Source organism: Mus musculus, chromosome 6 (genome assembly GCF_000001635.26).
Source record: "Mus musculus strain C57BL/6J chromosome 6, GRCm38.p6 C57BL/6J".
Taxonomy (NCBI): domain Eukaryota; kingdom Metazoa; phylum Chordata; class Mammalia; order Rodentia; family Muridae; genus Mus; species Mus musculus.
Genome location: NC_000072.6, coordinates 16790498 through 16812919, shown reverse-complemented (window position 1 = coordinate 16812919; position 22422 = coordinate 16790498).

Here is a 22422-nt window from a genome sequence, read left to right as displayed (position 1 = left end):
TTATTTGAGAATCTAGAGTATTTGGATGGGTAGCAAGAACCTCACACCACTGCTAGGGATATAAGAGTAGATTAGCTAATTGCCACAACAGTATGCCACTAAAATAACAGTCCACAATTATGCTAGTATGTATTTCAATAGGTTTGCAACAGAATATAATATCATGATATATGTGAAGAAGTAGAGGAAGAAGGAGGAGGAGGGGAAGGAAGAGAAGTAGAAATTCATCATATAAAATAGCACAACTTGCAATCCCAGCACTGAAGAAGTAGAGGCTTTGGAGCACCGGGTCAGCCTAGGCTACATAGCAAAACTGTGGAAGCTAGGCTTGGGTGTAATGTGATGTAAAATGGACCCTGGCCCATCTGTGAGGACTTTCACTAGAGAGAACTGCCTAAGGTGGAAAACTGTCTCTGAAGGTGGATGTGACCAACACGTAGGCTGAAGACTTGTTCATAGTGAAAGTGTGGGAAGGAGAAAGCCGGAGAACATAGGTTTGTATTTCTCCCATCAGCTTACTGGCTGGCATAATGTACACTTTTCTTCTCTACATACCATACTAAATTGAAACCTCTGAAACAATGAGCCAAGTAACCCCGATCCTTTAAGCTGTTTTGTTCAGGTTTTTGTTACAGGAACTAAAACAAAACAAAACAATATGAATAATGTGGAGATTTAAAAATCCAGATGTTATATCTAACAAAAATGGATCTTAAGACAACTGCAGCTTCCTATTTTAAAGAAAAATATGCTACTTTAATAGAGATGACAATTTTCTTATAAATACCCAATGGAACTACAAGGTCTGACGTTTCATTTTAAGGACATGGTAAGTAGGCCAAACACCTTGCTGAACATAAAGCAAAGTAAAAGTTTTGAAAAACCAAAAGCTATGTCAATGTAGGAATATTAAATTGCAACTAGCAAGAAATAAACTTTGAAAATCCCACAAAGTAAAGCAAAGTAAGGCAAAAAAACAAAACAAAACAAAACAAAACAAACAAACCAAAAATCAAACAAACAAAACAAACAAACAAACAAAAAAACAAACCCAAAAACAAACAATCAAAACGTACCTGCTTTAGACATGTGGGAGTGGGTTCTAGTTAGTTTTGTAACAATGTAGTGACAATCTACTTATATATAGTCTTTGTCCACACTTGGGTATGCTTTCTTAAAGTATAAATAGAGTTGCAGACAGAGAGAATGGAGAGAACATAGATACAAAGTGATGTCTGAATGAATAAAGGGCAAGACTTTCCTAATGTGTGTATACTACAATCCCTCCCAGAAGTGAGGTGAGCGCTAAGCAGGAAAGCCAGCCGTAAAGGGAAGTTTGTTACATGCAGTGTGTGCTCTGAGGTCGCAGTGTGTGCTCTGAGGTCACAGTGTGTGCTCTGATGTTGCAGTGTGGACTCTGAGGTCGAAACCTAACCGTGAGAAGCTCCATTTTTTTTAGCCAACACCAGCTTATTGTAAAATATAAATAAAAATAAAGCATAACTCTCTAAGTATTTTTAGTTCACCAAAAAATACTATTGTGATTTTATTTGATTAAATAAACATCTCTTGTTCCGGTGGCGACTGCTAAGACTCTCCCAGGTGGATGAATTGCCAGCCTCACAGAGCTAGAAGGGGGAAGGAAGGAACCAAATCGGGAGCACCATTCATAAGTTTAACAAATATCCTCGCTCAAACTGAAAATGTAAAGACTAATGAATGAAGGCAGTATACTGAGGTTTATCACTTGGAGGAGAGTATAATTTTTGTTTATTTCGGCAGCCCATTATACAGCAGAAACATTTAAATCTTTAACTCATTTGACACTCATTTCTCAGAATATATCTTGAGAAAACATTTCCAAATGTGGACAAAGATTCATATTTAATTGAGTACCAACAAACTTCAAGTTTGCTGGTAGTGCGCAGCCAATGAGCCTTTGTGCTTCCAACTCTTAGGTTACATGACCCTGTCAGAATATGATCTGATTACCATGGTCTACTCTCTGCATGCACAAATCTTTCCTTTAGAATAGCGTCTACAACTCTGAATTTCTGCGAAAACACATCTTCTTGTATAAAAGAAGCTTGCAGACTCTACAAAATTATATCTCCATTTTTGTATTCCTACACTTTATCCTTAATTACAAATAGCAGCACCTGCATGCAGTTCATAATTCTAATGATATAACGTATTCTTTGCGTTTTACTGCCATTCATAAACTGCTCCCGCAGATCTACTTGTGATTTATTGAATCAATAGAACCCTTTAAATTACATCCTACATTATGTTGTAGGGCAAGTATTACCCTATGTTTCACATGCAATGTTTGAGAGAGAGGGAGCAAGAAGTGGAGAGCTGTAATTTCACTGTAAATCAAAGCCTAGGTGTTGTTTATGAGCTCCAGGGATTCAATGCACAATAGACTTACCTGATATGGGAATGTAAAACCACTTACAATAATATCTTCAATTTTCATACAAATAATAATAAACAAAACTGGATGTTATGGATATACTTTATTTTCTAACAAATTTGTTTTTATTTGTTTTAAATATTGATCAAATTTTTGCACAAAAAGACTCATGATGTTTATGTGAGTATGTAGAGTACATTGTGAGTCCTCTAGGACATCCTTGACTTTTACATTAGTTTTAATAACAGTGATTCAGAATTAAATGTTTTATCTATTAGTATTTAATGTAGAAAATAAAATTCTACTTAAGAAATTCTACTTAAGAAGTTATACATAATCACCAACAAACAAAAATAATACTTTGGATTCCCTGATTTGATAAAAAGAAGTCATAGCCTGTCAAACAAAACAACTAGCTTTAGAAAAGATACCAAGTTCCTGTGTGCCCCAACATTCAAGGGTTAGTGTCACCTAAATATTGAAGAGTCATGGTAACAACTATAATATTTGAAGTCATTTCAAGGAGGAATCATGGATGACTTTCATGTTTGCAGAATAAGGATATCTTTTGACCTCAGAAATCCTAAGTAGTTAGGGAACAGAAGATTCAAATGCAGGCATTGTATCCGAGTGTCACCACATGATATGCATGGGCTAAAACTGTGCAAGGCAGACAATGATAACGATGCACAGGAAAAAAAAAATCTGAGTTCTTAATGTAAGTGACTCTTAAAACTGAATTAGAAGAGTATTCCTCTTTCCCAGTATAGATTATGTTGAATTTTCCATTTGTGATGTTTTGTGGACTGGGAGGACATTTGATGTCTCCAGTACCTGGTCACACCAAATTACTGTGGCATCTGTGATATTTCTAACAAAATATTATTTCTATCTCTCTGGCTAGCTGTGATATTTCTAACAAAGTATTATTTATCTTTTTCTGTCTGTTTCTATATCTATAAATAGAGACAGTTAGATATATAACATAGTTTTAAAGTTAGTTTTATAGTCCTATTTGCATTCAAATGATAATTAAAAAGCCTACTTAAGAAACCAAAGAAATGGATAAGGTTATTTCTATATTCTGTATGTCTAATATTTACCTGCAGGCATATATGAAATAATTCTTAAATGACTGGGCTACTTAAAATTTACAGAATTGAACTAGTGCACAGAGAGTTGATCTTTAACTGACACAAAGCAGATAGTCTCCTAATGTTACTCTGAGGAGTTTAAGCTGACTCTGTTAAAAGCTAAGGCTATTTGCCTTGGGGATGCCTAATGGAAGGGTTATTATAACACTGTCCACAAATAGGGGTCTTGAGAGAATAAGTCTATTGCACTCCTTTGTCAGTTAATAGATTGGAGCATTGCCGTGTCACACTGATCTCCAAGGCCAAAGGTCATATCTCTCCCTTAATATTTAAATAAAGATACTTGACAAGAGCAAAAAACACCCCATTGCCAGTGGTGGCTGGGACTCGATTTATAAGATCCTTTAGAAAGTCATGCTAATTCCTAGCCTCCTTAGAATGCATGGTAACCTTTCATAAATCCATCTTTCCCCGATGTCCTTGGAAATGACAGTTATAAAACTATAAATGATTTGTAATGCAAAATGGGACTGACAGACTTGAAGATAGGATGCCATGTACTAAAATGAGCAAGATTATAGCTAACAGAAGGCATAAAATGCATCGATAAGTAGCTAGCAAAGTAACTCAAGATTTCATTAGATAGCCAAGGCAAATACTAGAACAAAAACAAATATGGAAATGTAGCCATCAATATCATTAGTAGAAACTTACTTTATGAAAGTGAGGGTAAATAATTTCTGTCAGGCAGCTGGATAAGGTGGAGCAGCCTGCTCTGCCTTCTCCAGGCAATGAATGCTTTTATCATGTTATTTTTAAATACATATACAAATAGATTTCAGTTTTTCACGACTTTGAGGAATACCAGGCTCATTGAACTTGATCATACATTTGTTGCTCTTAAATTTCTAAAAAATATTCAATGATGCACCTTCTTTTAGTGAAATATTTAGGAGGAAATGGGCATTAAAACTATTAAAACCGCTTGCCAGTATTTATTACAGGTATGGTTTATACAGCTGCAGGGTGTGCTGGGGCCATGAGTTTAAGCAATATAGGCTCACTGGTTTTAGGTAATTTGGATATGAGCAAATTCTCTTTTGATCAAAAGAGAACAGGGAAAGATTGTAGAAACCAGACAGGGATGGAGAACACCAGGAGATCAAGGACCCACCAAATCAATTAAGCAGGGCTCATAGGGCGCACAAAGACTATAGGGACAAGCACGGGGCCTGCTTAGGTCTGCCCCAGGTCCTCTTTCTATATGTTATGGCTGTTAGCTTGGTGGGTTTTGTTTTTTTGTGGGACTCTTAACAATGGGGGCAGGTGTATCTCTAACTGTTTGCCTGTTTTTGAGACTGTTTTCCTCCTATTGGGTTGCCTTTTCCAAGCCTTGGTAAAAGGGCTCTGACCTTGTCTTTTGTATCTTGTTTTGTCCTGTTTGGCTCTTGTCTCTTTTGAGGCCTGCTCTTTTCTTAAGAGGAAACACAGGGGGAGTAGATCTGGGGGAGAGGAGGTGATAGGGGAGATGACTGGAGGAAGGGGAAACTGATTTGTATTGTGTGAAAGAATCCATTTTCAATGAAAAAATTTAAAAATTAAAATTAAAACATGAGTTAGATTGATCCTTTGAATACTTTAGAAATTAACAGAAGCTACATACACATTATATAATATATATGTATATATATGTATATGCACATGCGTATGTAAATGTATATGTATATGCTTGAGTAACTTCAAAGCATCAGGCATCTGCCCTGTATTGTAATCCACTTGCATCCTAGGACTGTGACAGTCCCACAGGCCCTGCTGGAGAGGAAGCTCTCAGAAGTCCCAGCCAAAGATTTTCACCTTGCAGTATATCTTATGTTTGCGTCAGTCTGTGCACTTCATTGAATTTAATTTCATCTATTTTCTCTCATGTTTTCCATTCCTAACATCTGTTTGAAAAGATGAGAGTGACAGTGAGAGAGGATGTTCCTGATCCTGTGGGGACTTGATGCCACAAAGAGGAGGGGGTTCTGGGAGTGGGGAGCACACTCTGAGGGGAAGGGAAGGGGGCGCAGGAGGGGACCAATGTGTAAATAAATAAAATAATTAATTAAAAAATGAATGTGATGTGTAGAGACATATGCATATAAAGTTTGCATATACACAATTATCCATGTGAATTCACACATATTTAAGTATCACGTGTGTTACTATAAAAGAGGAGTCAAATGACAGAGATAGTGTGATTAAAATTCATTCTTAGTTCCCCAGAGGAGCTCTCCATACCCGTGGCTTGGCAGAAGAACATGGGTTCATCTGTTTTGACTTCTACTCAGAGTGACCGATGTGGTTGAGATTATGTGGAGTGTGGCATAGGGCTGAAGAATACTCCTTGCAACTTGCTTAAGTGCATGCTATCTGATTTGTCTCGTCAATCATTTTAGAACTCATTCTTTAATATATCATGTTCTAACTAGAGCATGAATATGTCAATGGGTTTTTTTGTAATTGCTACAAATATTATTCGAACATAAGTAACACACCTCAAACTAGTCAAATTAATAAATGAGTGGTTATCTGTAAAAACAAAACAAAACAAAACAAACAAACAAACAAACAAACAAACAAATGAGAGTGAGCCTATATCTGTAATTATCAGGTTTGGACAGATCAAAAACCAACAAACCTTCAAATCAGTGAAAATCTTCAGATTTATGTACTCTCTTTAAAATTTGGAACCTGCAAGTGAGTCATAAACTTGTTGGTACCAGTGACTCGGGACTAGGGTTAGAGTAAGATCTTCATTTCAGAGAGGAGAATATATTGTTGAAATAGGACATGATATATTTTCAAGGAATGACTGTGGTTTTTGGTGAATAGTTGCACTTATTAGATGAAAGGAGGAAGAACCTTTACACACATTTCTGAAAGTCATTCTCTTTCTAAATTTAGTTGATTATGAAACAGATCCAACTACAATGCAGAATAAAGTTTTTTTTTCCTTTTCTTGCTTATTTCTTTAGTGGTGTAAAATGTGTGATCATGTTTACAGTAATACAGACATTTGTCACATGCACAACACTAGTGAAGATGATATTTTCAGTTGTGGATATAAAACATCTCAGAGCACATGAGCCACATGAGATCCAAATGCCATTTTGAGAAACTGGATCAAATCGGACAGGGAAACTCTGGAAACCATGGCATGTTTTCTCTGTCGCCTGTTCCATTTAGTCTACCCTCTAAAATGATGAGGTTTATGGGTGAAGAAAACTGTTTTGTGAGCTTGTGGTATTCAAGCTCCTGCCACATGTAAACTGGCCTTTTTCTACATAGTAAACGTCAGACCTTGATTTTATTTAACCAACCAGTTGATTTTATTTCATGAGTCACTTACTTTGATCTATTGAATGAGTTGCCCCTAACCCTCAACAATAGTCATCTTCAGATCTTTTGAAAATTTGATCTGCAATGTTCATTCTTTCATCCATTCATTCATTCATTCATTCATTCACTCATTCATTCATTCATTAATTCTGTATGTATGTATCTATGTATGTACCAGCAATTCTTCTAGATACAGTATAAATTACCAAGATAAATAATTCAGGGCAACTGCTTCTGAGAATAACACACTATTAAGGCTGCTGGAGGAGCTATCAGCTGGAGAACTGTTTAAGGAAAGCATTTAATATTTAAATCACAACATAGCAGATCTTGTTTGGTAGCACATGTAGAATGTTCTGGGAGCCTCTTCCTGACTTTGAGTATGTGTTATTCCAAGATGACATAGCTACATTGAGAGCAAAGACATCTGTAATCTCGGTACTGAGAATTACGCCCTCAGTTGATGGGGTAACCACTTTCATCTGAGACTGTCATCCTTGTTATTGGCTCATGCTCCCACTGAGAGAAACTATTGCATTAGACTTTGAGCTTCCGAGCTGGAAATTCCAATAGAGAAAGAAATATTCTTCAACAATCTTATACTTCCAAGGTAAATGCTGATGAAAAATTGTTGAATTAAAAATTAGTAGATGAATGAGTAATCTAATAAGCAGGGCACTTAACTGTAGAATTATATTCGAGTGTGATCTCCTGATACTTGGCTTTCAACCCAACACGTTCAGACAACCCATGACACGGGATTTCATATAATCATGAATACAATTCCCTTTCTAAACCTTGGTATGGAAAATTTTGAATGCAAAGGAAGCATATGATTCAAATGTGGCTGACAGATGTCTTTGCTCTCAATGTAGCTATGTCATCTGGGAATAAAACATATTCAAAGTCAGGATGCGACTCCCAGAACATTCTACATGTGCTACCAAACACGACCTGCTATTTTGCCTTTTAAAAATTACAGGCTTTGCTTAAACAGTTCCTCACTGGTTAGTTCTTCTGGCAGCCTTAATAGAGTTTGAGCTGTTGTTGATGCTAATCAACGTGCCTATCAGATAGTCTGATGCTCTTAAAGGATTCCTTATGACACTTCTTTCAGCTCACACTACATGCCACGATTGTCCAGTTCCACTTTCTGTCTCACCTTCTGGTTGTAGCACAGGCCTCTTTGAGTAACATATTATTATTTTTTTCTTTCTTTTAATATAATCCAGCTTGGCAGGCCCAGTGTGATATGTAGCCTGGATTGAATCAAAGCAGCATTCTCCTTCCTTCTGTGTGCATAGGAAGTGATACTAACAAGAATCAGACTTTCCTGGCCCTGTAACAGGGGAGACAACTTCTGGCATCATAATTCTTTGAACTGGAACCACAAGGGCAAGTAGTAATGTCTCCTTTCTATCACATGCAAAAGAAACAGAGGGTTTTTTTTTTTTTTCTGACTGTTGAAATGGACCGACTTGAATTTGTGGTACTAAATGTTTGAAATTACGTGGATACTTGGTTTATGTTGAAGGCTTCCATGTTCACAATTCATCTGGTCCTATCAGGAGTTCTAGCTTTGACAGCAAGAAATTTACTTCTGGAATAGATTTAAAATGGTCGTGTAGGAAGACGTCGTATGAATATTTTCAGAACTTTTGTTAAAAAGAAAAAGACATAAGACAAATAACTCAACAGTGCTAATAACTCCATAATGAAAAGTTGTATTAGCAGAAATCTTTATCACCTACCCACACAATTTAAAGAGGGGGTTGGAACCTAGGATCCACCACGGAGTTAACTGCATCCATGTAACTAACAGCTATGAAACTCATTTCCCTCATCTGTAAAGATGGTGATTGCTATAGTACCTTTATCTTGGTGTTAAAGTTCACAGGATGCCATGAGAGGAAAGGTGCTTCTCTATCTGTCTATTTGTTCAAATTATCTCTAATTATTTTATGTCCACCAGACCAGGAGATCTATTAGTGCCAGGATCAATCATATTGATTCATCTTCCTACAAAATTGTGCAACACTCTGCTAGCACATGGTGCGTGCTCAATAAATGTTGAGTGAATGTATAGATGGATAAATTGGGGGTTCTGGAACTGTACAGGTGAATGCAGTTCCTGCTCTTAGCAAACCCATAATCAGGAGAGGTGATGGATACAAGTGCAATGTACTGTAGCATAATTTGAAATTATAACTATACTCCTATCTGGTATCTCTTTTATTCTTTCTTTTTATAGTCAAAGGTGTGTGTGTGTGTGTGTGTGTGTGTGTGTGTGTGTGTGTGTGTGTGTGTGTGTGAATGTACATGCAGATCTACATTCAAGCTCATATTAACAGACAAATTAGAAGCTCCTGTGAATTTTAAACAATTGCAAAAGAATAATCAACTGAATAAACTCCTGAATGGAGTTTCACTGGGCATATAAGACACACTTAAGTGCAGGACACAACTCTCTTGTTCTTTCCCACACTTGATCCCGAATCCCCATCCCACTCCCCATTGCCCTCCCTCCCAGTATCCTCCTTCCATCTGCCTTTTATGACTATTTCATTCCCCTTTCTTTTTTTTTTTAATTCTCAATTAATTTTTATTAGATATTTTCTTCATTTACATTTCAAATGCTATCCCCAAAGCCCCCTATACCCTCCCCCTTCCTGTTCCCCAACCCACCCACTCCCACTTCCTGGCCCTGGCATTCCCCTGTACTGGGCATATGATTTTCACAAGACCAAGGGCTTCTCCTCCCATTGATGGCCGACTAGGCCATCCTCTGCTACATATGCATCTAGAGACACAGCTCTAGGGGGTACTGGTTAGTTCATATTGTTGTTCCTCCTGTAGGGTTGCAGATCCCTTTAACTCTTGGGTACTTTAGGGGATTCATCCCATATACAACCACCAAACCCAGATACTATTATTGCGTATGCCAGAAAGATTTTGCTGACAGGACCCTGACATAGCTCTCCCTTGTGAGGCTATGCCAGTGCCTGGCAAATACAGAAGTGGATGCTCACAGTCATCTATTGGATGGAACACAGGGCCTCTTATGAAGAAGCTAGAGAAAGTACCCAAGGAGCTAAAAGGGTCTTCATTCCCCTTTCTAAGTGAGAGTCAACTTCCTCACTTGGGTCTTCCATTCTGTTTAGCTTCTTTGGATCTGTGGAGTATAACATGGTACCTGTAGTTTATGGCTAATAACCACTTATAAGTGAGTGCATATCATGCATATCTTTTTGGGTCTTGGTTACTTCACTCAGGATGATATCCTCACATTCCATCCATTCACCTTCAAAATTCACGATATCTTGGCTTTTAATAGCTGAATAGTATTCCATTGTGTAGATGTACAACATTTTTTATCCATTCTTTAGTTGAGGGACATCTAGGTAGTTTCCAGATTCTGGCCATTATAAATAAAGCTGTGATGAACATATTTGAACATAGACTTTGTGAGATGTTGGAGCATCTTTTGGGTGACAAGGGTGAGGAAGTATGGGGCATCTCCAAGATGAAACAGAGATCTGGGTAAGGGCTGCCCTAAGAATCAATGGGGGTGAACTTAGCTCACTACATTGGGAATATGGAACCTGAAGAAGCCACCTCCTACAGCCAGACAGGAATCCCAGTGTAGCAATAGAGACACCAGCCCACTCACAAAACTTTCAACCAAAACTTATCCTGTCTAAAAAGTAATGCAGGTAGGAGGAGGAAGCAGAGACTGAGGGAATGGCCAAGATTAATCAGCCCAACTTGAGACCCATGCCCTGGGCAAGGACCAATCCCTGATACTACTAATGGTACTCTGTTATACTTGCAGACAGGAGCATGTTGTTCTCTGAGAGGCTCCACCCAGCAGCTGACTCAGACAGATACAGACACCCACAGCCAAACAATAGATGGAGTTTGGTGACTCTGATGGAAGAATAGGAGGAAGGTCTGGGTGATAAGAACTGCATAGGAAGACCTACAGAGTCAACTAACCTGGATCCTTGGGGCCAATGTCTGAACCACCAACCAAAGAACATACATGGGCTAGACTTAGGCTCTCAGGTCATAGGTAGCAGATTTGCAGCTTGACCTTTACGTGAGTCCTGAACAACTGGAACAGGAGTTATCTCAAAAGTTGTTGCCTGGATGTGGAGTATGTTCTACTACCTGAGCTGCCTTATCTGGCCTCAGTAGGAGAGGAAGCACACCTACTGAGGGTTGGGGGGTGGGGGGCGATACCTAGGAAGCCGTATCAGAGGAGAAGGGGAGTGGAGGTTGAAGGATTGTGGGAGGGGGTAACCAGGAGTGGGACAGAGAGCAGGATGTAAAGTGAATACGTTAACAAAATTAAAAACTGAAAAAAAAAAAAAAAGAACAGGCCATATGCTCAGCAGTAGATGGCCAACATAACTTGAACCCAATGTGTTGGATTTGTTGTTGTAGATTTATTTTGTCTCATATTGCTTTGTTTAGTCATTTATCTTACTGGCCTTTTGTTTGTATATTATCATTTGTGATTTTTGTGCTTTTTATGTTATGTGTGTTCAAGCATGTGTGTTATGTGTTTGTCATGCTGTTTTTATTTATTTATTTATTTATTTATTCATTCATTCGTTTTTTGTGTCTTTTTATTTTTATTTTTTACTTATTTTTATTTTCCCGTTTATTTTCTAAACTCGGAAAGAAAGGAGGCATAAGGGATGTGGAGGGGAAATCATGATCAAAATATATTGTATGAAAAGTGTTCTCAATAAAAATTAACAGACAAAATAAAACATGACTTTTGCCACATAAAGATTAAAGTTGGAGGCTCTTCTCTTTAGTGTCTCTTTCAAAGAATAGATGTAAAGTCTCCGAATACTTAGATGTTGTCTGTAGCGTGGGAAGGGGAATTGTGCTGGTTAGCTTTTGCCAACTTGGCACAGCTAGAGTTAGCTAAGTAGAAAGCTTCAACTGAAGAATCATCCTGATTGCTAATTGGCAGATGACACAGCCTGGAGGCCACGCCTTCCCTGGAAGGAGGCCACGCCTTCCTTGGACAGGTGCTTCTAGTATGGATGGGGAATGTGGAGAAGCAAGCCAATGAGCAGTGGTCTGGGTTTCAGTGCCTGCATCCAGGTTTCTCCCTTGAGTACTTACTCCTCTCACCTCAGTGACAGACCGTGATGAGAACGTGTACATGAATTAGTAAGTTTTCTCTCGAATGTTCTTCTCTGCCATGGTGTTCATCAAAGCAATAGCAAGGCAAGCCAGGACATGAAATTGAGTCTGTACTGTACATGTGCTCTGGTAAGGAGGGTAAAAACCCACTTCTATTTCCCGTTGCCATGTATCAGATGCAGAAATAGTGACAGACTTATGATCTTCTGAAATATCTCATGAGATAGACCTAATGCTAAATTATAGTGAAAAAAAAAACTTACCTTGGTTAAGATTTTTTTTTAGAATAATTGTATCTTAAGAAACTCTTTTTTCCCCAGATACATTCTTCTTTATTAGATGTTTTCTTCATTTACATTTCAAATGCTAGCCTCTTTCTTAGTTTTCTCCCCAAAAATCCCCTATACCCTCGCCCTCCCACGGTTCCCCAAGATATATTCTTGTTTAAAAAGCAGAGATAGTACTGATTGCTTAGTAGGTGCTTTAGTGATTTCTTCTGCATGAATGGACTATATGACTTTCTATGTTCGAAATTCTTAGAGAATGAAACAATTTGAACTACTGCGAGTCAGAACTTCCATTTCCCTGCCTAGAGGCAAACACAACTGGGGAAGAAAAACAAAACACCTTCCAATTATGTAATGATGTTGAGTATTGGTGGTCCACAGATTCTCTGGAAGAGAGAAAATATGGCCATGTCAGCTGAATATTCTGTCTAGTCTCTGTCATGATTCTGTTCAGTTAAGTGAGCATAGTAAGGTTCGAGTACCAAAACAATGGGGGCAAATTCCCAGTTAGAGACTTAGAGCTGCACTATTAGTTCTCCAGGCAGGAGCTCTCACATCTGCTGTCTTCATTTTAAGGCACAATAGTAGTTTGTGTTTTCCCAAATATTTTATTTTTTCATCAGTATTCAGATAGGGGAAAATGTTTATAACAACAAGCTAATTACTTAGAACTTATGACCCAGGTGGAAACAATTACTCACCCTCTTGTTTTTAGTAAAATTGCAGTGTGTGTGTGTGTGTGTGTGTGTGTGTGTGTGTGTGTGTGTTTGCTTGCGTATAATATACACGTGTGTATGTGTGCAGATCAGACATCAATTTTGGATTTCTTTTTCAATCTCTCCCTATACTTCACTGCACCTATGGTTACCGATTTCACCGGGATGGGTGGCCAGAGAACTTCTGGGATCCTCCAGTCTCCTTTCACTAGGGCTGCATTACAGATGTGCACCACTAATCTCCGCTCATTTTTATGTGGGATCTGAACCTAGATCTTTCTGCTCAAGCAATGAGACTCCAACAACTGAGTCAAAGCCACGGGACTTTTGTTAGATTTTGCATGTTTGTGAGTGTATTCTCAATCTTTTGCTCCTTTGCTGATTCTTGGTTGTTAAAACAGCAATGAGACTAAGAAATCCATGGAGCGGTGTGGAATGACAAATTTTAAACTGACTTGTTACCAGCCATAAGAGTAAAGCACAAAGATGAAATCTTCAAAGTACAAAGAAAATATAGAGATAATGTACATTCTTATTGATATATATTCACACTGTTGCTGTGCTGTGCTGTGCTGATGGAAAGTTATATATGTGTTCAGATTCTCTTGTGAGTTTTCTTCTTAGTTTTCTCACTGTCATTTGCTTGGGAAGGTACAAATGTCATAGGTATAGGTGATAAGGATGAGAGTCAGGCATTTGCTGAGCCCTCCCCCATCTTTTTTCCTGTATGTGGGTTGAGGACCTCAAGTCTCGAGCATCCCAGTATTGCAACTGGATAGCTAGTGTATCAGTCTCTGGAGAAACAGAATTGACTCCTCTTTCTAGCAAACACTGGAGTGTACAACAGACCAGAACATTTGTAAAGCTTCCCCAAGGTATACTGTGCTGATTGCATCCTCCATCATCATGGTAAAGAAGCCAGAGTTGGTATGGTAAGCAACTACAGCCATTTTCTCTCAGAGCAGCGACCAAATCCAGCGCTGCCTTAACACTGAAACTCTGGCTCCCTGGCTCCTTTCTCCTGTTCTCCTAGTCTGCAAAGCTTTCTTAACCCACATGGTTTTGGATTTCGTTGTCCTGCTAAGCTAATACTCATTTAAGTTAGGAGTTAGAATACTCCTCGGTAAACACTGCAGAATTCTCTGCAGTTTAGTGCTGTATTTCTAGCCTGACGACATATCATAATTTACTATTTATCATCAATGTTGTTTAAAGGAATCTTAAAAGATGTCTACAATTAAAGTATATGTATGGGAAGATGAACTAAAAGCAGCCACATGACAAACAAAGGGAACCAATCTCGGAAATGCATTAGTCAAATGGACTACTCTGCAATCCAGAGACAAGCCTTTTTTTAACCTGTACTCAGATACCTTTGTAGTCTAGCACCCAGGACGTTTTGAGATTTTATTTTTTCCTAAAAGTGACTCTGGCTGGATGGCTAGTGTATTCTATTATTGAATTTATTATTATGAAAATCTGAAAAACCCCCTAATCCCTCCTCAGCATCAGTGAAATACTTTGATGTTGTTCTATGTAAAATGATTACCTACAATTCAAACCTAACACACACACACACACACACACACACACACACACACACACACACACACACAGAGAGAGAGAGAGAGAGAGAGAGAGAGAGAGAGAGAGAGAGAATCCCTCTGGTTTCTGAACAATTCTTCCAGTGTTTGGCCACCCCTTTGTAAGATGTCTTAGACACCTAGTATTTGTTTTTCACAATTGGATGTCTAAGAAGTAAGTTGGGCATCTCTAAAGGACTTTTCCAGCCTTACTCAGAAAAGCATCAATGGCTTGAACACATCGCATGTGCTAATCATTAAGGAGGCATTTGGCTGGCTGCCTTTTGGACACTACCTTAAATACCATGTGCAAGTTCTGTTTCTCAGACGAAGCATAAACAATAAAACGGGCGGCCAAGACACTTGCATGGTTTCCCACTAGAGGTCTCTCTCGTAACAGCTTTCCTTTTGTTGGACTCATTAATTATTTTACTCAAAGGAACAATTCCACCTTTTAGACTAGAATGCTGCACTTAACATGTTATGCTAGAGAAAGGGAGACCGCCGCCTTCGCCTCGCCTCCTCCTTGACGAGTACATATTAAGGTGACTGAATGAATCATTTTGGGTGTTTTATTACACAATGACTACACTTAAGGAATGAAGTTTGAACTTTCACCTGTGTTTCCAAAAGTTTCATAATCTGACCGGTTATAACAGTTTGCCAAAATAAGTGTTCCTCCTGAACTAGCACTAAATGCCAGGGCTTTGCAATCTTCTAATAATACCCAAGATATGGTGTCACCTTAGATCACGTAATTGCAAGGCTGAACTACTTAATGTTCTTTTCTTTTACTTTTAGGGGTGAGAAAGAGAGCATTCTCCCATTTGTATGAGAATATTCAGATTTCTTCTTTTCTGTTTCTGATCTATTCCTTGCACAGACAATAAACGATTAACTTCAAGATACTCCATATACTATGATGGAACTCTTTTGGTTTTTGTATATGCCATTTGATGGAAGTACTAATTAGAAACTTCACTTTTAATCAGAAAAAAAAATCCTGTAACATTAACTCATTCTCAGAGACCAATCTGTTCCCATTAATTTACAACAGAAGGAATTTAAAAAGAAAGCAAGCACTGAAAAATGGCACGGAGCGTGTTAGTACAGAATGACACACTCTGACATCTGTCACAAAGCTACTTAAGTATTCAGATAACCCAGACTGCTCAGATTTCCGAGGCCAGAGGTAGAAAGATGGAACCGTGTATTCAAGAGGAGAAAACCAGCCGGAAGATGTGAAATACAAGAGAGCAAAGGAGTGTCTCGCAAATAGCTTTAGTGTTCGACTGGAGGTAGAGTCTGCCTGCGCTGAGCAGAGAGTGATGCTGTGTGATGAAAAAGGCGGAGAGTCAGCAGAGAGGACATTTGACAAGCTGCAAAATGTACCACAACCTGGCTAGGAGAGCACGAACCTGTCAGACAACCATTTTGAAAACCGGAAATGGTGTTATAGTGGGAGCAGAAAATACAATGCATTATTTACATTCCTTAAGTTCTATTTGGCTAACCCAAGAGTTCACACAATATCTCTTCTAAGGGCGGTAAATTATTAGGCAATTAAGTACACATTTCTATCAATACCTCTTTAGCCTACCACTTAGTCATCGTACTAAATCTGCAAAGACAATCACTTCAACTCTTTGGAGGTTGGTTGCTGACTAAAAATCCTTCTGATATCAGAGCGGGATTGGTTGGATATTTATGAATCCACGAGATTAAAAGGTACTCATATTTTGTTTCCCAAAATTTTGTTTTCTCCTCTGTTCTTGGTAGACTCCCAGTGGTATCCCAGGCTGACTGAGGTGATTGGTGTTTATGGCATTTCAGTGGATAGAGGAGTCCTGGGATAATCACACTCATGGAAGTTTAGTTCAGGAAAATGTTGGTTTGTTATTTTCATTTTAAAGTCAGGAGTCAATACAGTAAAATGAATATTGTCTGCATTCTGCGTGTTGGGAGAAAAGACCCAGCTACTTAATTATGAACCAAACAAGCATGCAAAAGACATTAGTTTGGTAGAATCATAGCACACAGACGCTACAGAAATACACAGTACAGAAGGCTGAAGGGCATGCTAGGAGCATTTTATGAATGAACATTTTATTTATTTATTTATTCATACAGAAAATTAGCTCCTTTTAGTGAAATGTAAAACATATGAAATCTTCTGGAATGACAGGCTTTCGGGAAAGGTATTATATTCAGGAGGGTTTTTAATCTCTCTGTGAACATACTGCCCTTAAAAGAGGACATTTATTTCATGATTTCTTGAAAAACTTATGAGATGGTATGCACTGTAGTTATTTTTGTTTAGTGAAGAGTATTCTAGTTGAGAAAAGGAGAGGTTAACCTGATGGATCATCCTATGTGAACTGACCAAAAAAAAAAAAAAAAAAAAATCCATCAAATTGTAGCAAGCTCCTCCCTTCCCTGCCAAGGCAGTTGTTGCCGAGGTTAGCGTACAGCCAAACCTGTACATTTCAAAGCTGAACTTTAATTGAAGGACAGAAAAATGATACTGTCATTAAAACAAGCAAGCTGAAAGCTTCCAAAGGAGACGAAGGGTAATAGAGCTAAGCTGGCCTTTTTCTTTGAATGTAAGCAGTGCAGTGGCTTCCTGCAATCTCTTTCTGCTTATATCCACACGCAGGGTAGCTCATGCTAACAGTCTCATGTGTTTATGTAGTTGATTCTATTTAGACCAAATCTGGCATTCTCATGTCATACACAGCTCTTAGGAAAAAAAAGAAGTGCAGCACTATTTGACCTTTAAAAGGATGCATTCCACCTTCTGTCTCAGTAATCGTTTGGATACAATTTGTATTTATTAGTGACCAAGGAATGTTAAAGGAATCCAGTTGTTTAGAGGTAGAGGAATTCAGACTTCTTGGTAGTCTTGATCTTCAGTCTTTTTCTTTTTAGTGTGTTTCAGAGTAAGGTTGGACAATTTGGAAAGTAAATAAGGTTTTTCTCATTTCCTCATGCCTGATTATTTCCTCCTCTATCATTTAATCCTTCTTTTAATTCTCCTTTCCTTCATTATCCTGTGACATTTTAGAGAGTTATTTGCTTAACTTTTTTGTGCACATCTTCCATTTTAAATACTCAATGAGTTTTCTGAGGTCAGCGGAACCTCTTACAAGACAATGTAAATACGTTTTAGTGATTTTTAAAGTACGTGGCTTTAAATTCATATCTTTAACTTTTTCGGTTCATTGTAGAAAATAGAACTCTTCAGGGATTCCTTTTCTCCCAGTATTAAATTATAGATCATAGAAATCGCTGATCAGAGATGAAAATGTCAAGAATATGGATAACTGATGTGTTTCCTTCCAGTGGAAAGCGCTACTTGACTGCCCAGGGACAGGCTGCATCTCATCCTGGGTGGCCATTCAGGTACCTGTGCTGACTCAGAAATGGCTTCTTGTTTTCCTTTTGGAAAATTTCAATGTTTTTCTCCGAACATCAAGCTTCTAACAAGTGTTTCTCTTGATGGAGTAATTTACAGCTGGTTGGGAGAGGGAAAAGGTGCTTGTTATCTTGCCTGGGCTGTGAATGCTCACTGCTTAGATCAGAGTGAAGTTGGTGAAAAGAGAGCAACAGGCGCCCGCCCGGGTACTGACTCTGACTTGAGTGAACTTAAAAGAAAAATGTGGCTCTTTGTTCTTTAAAGGAATTTTTTCTTAATGGACAAAGATTACTCTTCTGAAGCAAATGTTTGAACCATCTTGTTGACAGTTTGGAGGGAACCAAAATGCCACAGAAAACATACAGAAAGGTGTCATTGCTTGATTCTGCTTTCAAAAAGAGCTAATTCATTTTCTTGGGGCTTTGACATATTTATGTGATTTTTTTTTCCTTTAAAGTATATATGAACAGCCATAAAAACTTTGTCAGGAGTCACCTGATATATCATTTATATAACTAAATTCTGGTATAGATAAATATGAATACTAAATCGGTACAAATGCCTTGAGTAGTGTGTGCTGTAAATCATGCATCCGCTGTCATCGTGAGCTGAAACATGTCTACAGACGGAGGAGCAAGTTTGCTGTACCTAATCAGAACAATGTGTAATCTGTTAGTGTGCACGAGGTCCTGCCAAGCCCAAATTATTTACAAGCCACATTTCGTGTCCTGGAAAGTTTCATAAATGAAGAGTATTATGTCTACCAAAAATAAATATACTGGTTTTACACACTAACGTCAAATCAAAGCAGAAGAAAAACATGTACAATGTATTTGATAAATACTATCAAGCATAGGAAATTTTGACAGTTGTGTTTTTATTATAATCATTTTCATTAAAATTGCTTGTTGTATTATTGTTTCTGCTGACCTTGTTCTGTTAGTTTCTTGGAGATCTGGAGTCAGAAAAGCCCCTTTGTTTCATCTTCTGTTTTCCAAAACTCAGATCAAATATGCACAAGCATGAAAGATGAACAACTTGCTCACAGAACTGCACATGGATGAATGCCCGTGATGGTGTCTGTTTCATGTATGTGTGACAAACCAAGCATGCCAAAGTAAATAGACATGTGTGAAATGCCATTGTGCTGCCAACAGGTCATAGATGCATTCTTGTAGGACAAGATACACAACAGCCATGCCTAGAACGAGCCTGGAAAGCACGCTTTTTCCAGGAAATTATCTGAGCGACTGCTGTATCTGAAACGTGTTTATGCTATTGACAAAACTGAGAAATTATAAAGTTCAAGATATTAAATGGTACTTAATATAAAATTTGTGATTTTTAATTTTATTATTTTTGTTTGTGTGTTGACTATAGTATTCAGATCAATATTTCAATAAAGATAATGGGTATATCCAAAAAGTTTTTCTAAATTTTTCCACTGAAAAGGGCAAGCTTTAACTTTTCATAATTGGTAGTGACAATCCTTATGTGACAGGGACACATTTTATGTTTTATGTAATTTTGCTCTATCATGTGTCACCTTACGTTTCTCATTGAACCTGGAGATCAACATTGCATCGAGAACAGTGGTTCTCAACCTTCCTAAAGCAGCAAGCCTTTAATACAATTCCTCATATTTGCGTGACCCCCAACTAGAAAATTATTTCATGGCTGCTTCATATCTGTAATTTTCTACTATTATGAATTGTGATGTAAATATCTGATATGCAGGATATCTGATCTTCCACCCCTGTGAAAGAGACATTTGAACTTTCCAAAGCACTTGCAGCCCACAGGTTGAGAACAGCTGATCTAGAGAACTGGCCTGGAATTCTCTTGGGGATCTCCCTGTTTTGACTCACCACCACAGTGCTGCAGTTACAACTGTGACTGGTAGTTACATGGCCCTGGGGATCTGAACTCATATCTTCATGCTTGTGTGGAAGGTGCTCATCTTCTAAGCCATTTTCTCAGCCCTCAAGTATTTTAATTATAATCCCACTTAAATGCAAAATATTTACATTCAAACAAAATTTTAAACTATTTCATGCATGTGAAGCCAGTCACAAGCCAAATAGGATATAAACTGCTGAAAGTAGGACCACTATATTTTGTGCTATTTTTATTGGCCATTCAGGATGGAACTGTAAATCTGTGGTGGTACACTGTGGATAGTACTTCCTTATTAAAAGGGCTCATATATAATAGGAAAAGGTATACACTCTCAAGTGAAAATCTAGAAAATTTACAAAAAAAAATCATTGACCTTGGCACAAAGAGCGACATCAGGCATCATTCCAGGGACTTTGACGTATGATGCTCATTTCATTAATGTGAAAATCGGCTCTCAGAAAGATGAATGGCCTTTCCAAAGCCAAATACCACTTTAACAAAAACAGAACAAGAATTACAGATTTAGATGATTTGAACTTGTGCTCTATTCTCTAACCACCATGGCCTCATATGTGTGGAGGTATATATTTGTATTGTCCAGTAAGCCCTCAATTTAAATATACATATATTTAAAATAGGCATTAAACTGCTTAACTGCACTTTAAACTTAACCTTTAACTTAGTTAATTTTTAACTAAACTGCACTTTAAAAAGTTTTATTGATGTGTGTGTGTGTCTGTATGAATATATGCAAAGGTGTTAGCGATGCTCACACAGGCTAGAAGAAGAGTAATGGATCCCCAGAGTAAGAATTACAGGTGATTGGGAACTACTCAGTGTGGATGCTAGGAAGTGAACTTGGGTCTTCTGAAGGATTGCATCATCTGTGTAGCTTGTAAAAAGACAAAGAACAAGAAATAATTAACTCCTTGCATGAAGCGGTCCCAACCAAGGGATGCAAGGGAGACAACTCTAATACAAGTTCCAAAGAGGGCTTGCAAAATTTCTGTCAGGAATGACAGCATGATTTCAGACACAGCCTCACAATTGCAGAATTCACTCATAGGAGAAAAAACAACCAAACAACAAACAAACAAAACCAAAAACCAGAAAACAAAGTGGAGAAATCAAAACCAGAACAAAACAACAGGGTGCTAGACAGATCACTCAACAATTAAGAAAACTTCTAAGGAACCTGCTTGTTTGATACCCAGCACCTACATGGCAGCTAAAAACCAACTGTAACTCCAGTTTCATGACAGCCAATACCCTCTTCCAGCCTCTGCAGGCACCACACACATATAGTGTACAAATTCACATGCAGGTACTAAAAAAAAATGTAAAAACAATGAAAATCATGTCTGCCTAAATTTCTATGTCAGAGGCTATGTTGCACTGAAATGAGACTTCCTTGATTCCTTTAGACTCATTCTATTCCTTGAAAGTTGACAACCCAGAGTTAACAATGTAGCTACACATGGGTAGTTGCATCAGTCTGTATTTAGAAATACTCATGAAAACCTCTGAGGGTCAAGGAGATGACTGAGCTGGTAGAGGCTTTTACTAAGGAACCTGACATTAGATCCTTGGGACCTTTCAAGGTGGAAAGACTGAAGCAAATCCCATTAGCTGTCCTCTGCCCACATGCATGCACATAAAATGAATTTTATAATGCAATAAAACTGTTTAAAATCACTCAAAATTTCAAAGGAGACTTGGAGAGTGTCTCAAAATGTTTTTCATGAAATTAAAAAAAAAATGCTAAGAATCTGAGGATTACCGAAACTTTAGAACACAAAACATGCCCATTCCTTAGAAGTGGTTGTATTTCTTCAGTGTGTCTCTAGAGAGCGCAGAGTTTCTCTTCCACAAAGTACGTGCAGGTTAGGTCTTGGTTTCCATGGGGACACAATAGTTTGTTTTTCATATCTATTTATCATGGAGATGCTAGAAACCAAGCTATGTCTTTCAAAGAATGCTATTATGTTACTAAAACGTGAGGCTTCATTTCATGTGTGACTTCTGAAAAGTGCTTCTGGTGCCCAAGAGCCTGAGATGGCGTCACTTCTTCCCTTCGGTCACCTCCACAGGGACTCTCAGCTGGGTTTTCCCAGTATCCCAGAACCCATACAGCGTAACGCAAAAACCTTTCCTTCTATTAATACCCTGTTCTGAGGAAGAATCTGCATGCGTTGCCTTCTCTAATAATCAGAGTGTGGTGAAGTTACTGCTCATTAAGACAGTAATATTTTGAGAAAGGAAACGCTTAACTCTCATCCCATCTCTTAGAAGTTCCTTGTTCAGGAAGTTTTAGTTTTCTACAAGATTTCCTTTTTCTTGAAACTAACTTCTTCTTACTAACTACACATTTTTATCATTAAAACTCTTCCTGTACCATGTGTAGCTTGTAATTAATTTTGTTCTCATTACATGGTCTAGGTATAAAGGTTAGCTTATTATTTAACTCA